General features: G+C 40.1%; 1 non-coding gene across 1 annotated transcript; it reads right to left on the reverse strand.

Moving 5' to 3' along the window:
* Positions 1-340: 340 nt before the first annotated feature.
* On the reverse strand, positions 341-2557 carry LOC4335069 (uncharacterized). Its single transcript, XR_010740552.1, has 2 exons — positions 2478-2557; positions 341-1859 (listed from the first exon to the last, which is right to left on the reverse strand). It is a non-coding gene; the product is annotated as an uncharacterized protein (transcript).
* Between the last annotated feature and the right edge of the window lie 683 nt (positions 2558-3240).

The following is a 3240-nucleotide window of genomic DNA, read 5'->3' on the forward strand; positions in this document are numbered from 1 at the left end:
AGCGTGTACGATGTACTCCTTTCTCCTATCCTTTTCTCCCACTAGGTTTTTGGATGGAGTTTTTAATGAGACATGTGTATAGCGCGGTATTCGTCCAAGGGGGAGTGTTATGAAACTATTATCTCCTGCCAGAGATAAATATGGGCTCATACCAAATATATGGATACGTATCCTAATAGGACTCTTCCTATTATGGGTATATATACCGATAGAGAGGTAGAGAGATATGAATGTATCCACATATGAGAAAGTAATAAAGCTGTGATGCCTCTCCCTATATCCGTGTTCATTGTTTATCTATTATGTGCTTGTATGAGAGATCGTCGTCGTCTACTCCGGATCAGCAAATAGGCCACTAGTTATTCAATAGAAACAATGAAAACAGGTTGACAGTGATTTCTCTCTAGAATCTTGTCGCCCATCTCGGCTAATCTTCTGGTTGTAATATTCTCACTACACCCTTCACAGATCTACTGCCATCTGGAACATGATCATCTCTTCCGTTATCTTGTTGATTACCCTGCTTTTGAAAACCAATCGATCTGTTTCCCTCTTTCCAAATATCCCACAACACAAAGATGAATTAGATCGGATACCTTTTCTTTGTGTTGCTCATCCGGCCCATTCGACTGTCCGCACTAGTTTCAATTAGTGATCTGTTCCCTGATACAGCGGCTGAAAGAAAATTCTGCCCAATTCTTTTGCCAAATCCCTGCTCCAACTGCTAGCGAGTATGAGAAATCTTTCAAAAGGTGTTGCATCGTCCCCATGTTCCAAAACATAAATATCAAACACAATAGTTCTTGTTCGGTCATCCTCGACTTTGTAGTCACTCTGAAATCCATAGCCGATTGTAGTACAGCAGCCAAGCAAAGAATCTTTGGTTAGATTGTCCTAGGTTTCCCAAACGGTTTATCATTTTCCTTGGACTAAATGCCATATTACACAAGGGTGGGGTTTGTAGTATCTAACTCTAAGGTGCTTAGCCAGCTTCTATCACTATGAACTGGCGTTGATACATGTTGCGGCTTAAAAACCAGTGCTAATTATAAATATTAGTGCCAATACGTTCTTAGTTATAACTGGCACTAATGGACAAGACTACATCATGCCAGATAAAAAACTACAAAATGGTCTTAGCTACTTATTTTATTGTATCTACCTCATATAGAAGGAGTAATAATCGTGGTTTTGCTTTCATACAAAACGGTCTTAGCTACCTAATTTAATACATCCGCCTCATATAGATGAAGTAGTAATCGTGGTTTTGCTTGCATAAATAATGGTTTAGACAATTGCAGGCTTGTAGCTGACTCTTGAAGCTCAATCCTGTCACCACCTGGTGGTATGCTCCAACTGAACCCCTGCAGAAGCCTTGCAAATAGCATCATTGTAATTGATGTTCCGAGTGACACGGCAGGACAGCCACGCCTACCAGCACTGAACGATACAAAACGTAACTCTGGCTCAGCTAGCACCACAGTACCAGTATTTTTCAGATGTCGCTCTGGTTGGAATTCGAGTGGTTTATCCCATGCTCTAGGGTTTCGACCGAGCCCAATTCGGCTTAACATGACATGGCTACCCTTTGGGATCATGTATCCCGCGACGGTGGTGTCTGCGATCGCGACATGGGGTGGGTTGAATGGGTGGTAGGGGTGGAGGCGGAACGCCTCCCGGATACATGCCTTGAGGTATGTGAGGTTGTGAATGTCGGATTCCTCAACAAGCCTTTCTCTACCAACAACCATATCGAGTTCATCCACTGCTTTCTTCATGACCTTTGGATTGTTCACCATCTCTGCCAGTGCCCACTCTACAGCATTTGATGGGTTGTCCACGGTAGCAAGGATTATTTCCTGCGGCCATAAGATCAAATTAAAACAGTGTTGGATTTTCATCCTTCAAGGGGCAACCTCTAATATGCCTTTAACTCTTTATACAATCAAAATTTTCATGAGAACTTTTGGAAAATTGACAACAATATTAAGTATGTACTGACATCTACTGAGGTCACAACAGTCAAATCTAGACTGGACAAATATATAGAAAACAGAAGAAATCCAGAGATGAACACTACAATGTTAATGTTCATATATAGTTTTGATCTGTCCCTTTTGTTTCTTGATGCGTGGGTTGAGTTTAGAATGAGATAATAGATATGCATTATACTAGACTTACAATTCTTTTCAAACATTTTCATAGCTATTTTTCAAAAAGAAACCATAGATATTTTGCACGTTCACTATCAAATCATCGTAACGGTTAATTTTAACTTCAAAATGAATGAAACCCACCATAGTATATCTTTACCTATAACGAACCAAAGGCCTCACTAATTATTTCTAAAATATAATCGATCACTTCTAGCATTAGAAATTTGGACCAAAACATAAGTACTTCAAGCATACTATTTTTCTTCCGAGGACATATCTATATAGTCCAAGTTTGAAAAAAAAATTAATAGAGCTTATTACCAGCGTTTCTGCCTTGATCTCATCTACTGACAAAAACGGTTTCCCTTGTGCATCCTCCAAGGAGATCAACACGTCCAGAATTTAGAATAAATGTTATATTTTTTAATAATGTTTTTGTAATTTAGAAGCTATATACTCCCTTCGTCAAAAAAAGACAAACCCTAGGTTTTCGTGTTTAACGTTTGACCGTCCGTCTTATTTAAAAAAACTTACAAAAAAAATTAAAAAGACAAGTCACATATAAAGTATTAATTATATTTTATCATCTACCAACAATTAAACGTTGGATACGGAAACCCAGGGTTTATCTTTTTTTTTTTTTGACGGGGGGAGTAGTCGTTACATTTGGAATAGTACCATTCAATACTCTCAAAATGATAGGAAAGAATACTAATTACTCTAGTTCGGTAATACTAGCAAAGTGCCCGTCGTCTCGCCGGCCGCCAACCTGGCGAGCACGCTGGCATGAACCAGCTCGTCGTTGGTGCCACTGATCTGCTCCCACTCCCCCTGACATCCGCGCTTCTCCCCAATGGCAGCCCGATGAGGAGCGGAAGGAGGAAGATGGGCCGGTACCGATCTGATGGACGGGAAAGGGAAGGAAGACAAGAAATATAAGGGTCTCTGACCGGAAATGCTAAGGGGCGATCGATCGCCCCTAGAGCGCTCTCCACCTGGTTTCCTTTTTTTACCGCATTACTTTCCTATTTTAGTAAATTTATGCACCTAAAGTTTGTACATCTTAATTTTACACATCTAAAGT

Source organism: Oryza sativa, chromosome 4, assembly GCF_034140825.1.
Source record: "Oryza sativa Japonica Group chromosome 4, ASM3414082v1".
NCBI lineage: Eukaryota > Viridiplantae > Streptophyta > Magnoliopsida > Poales > Poaceae > Oryza > Oryza sativa.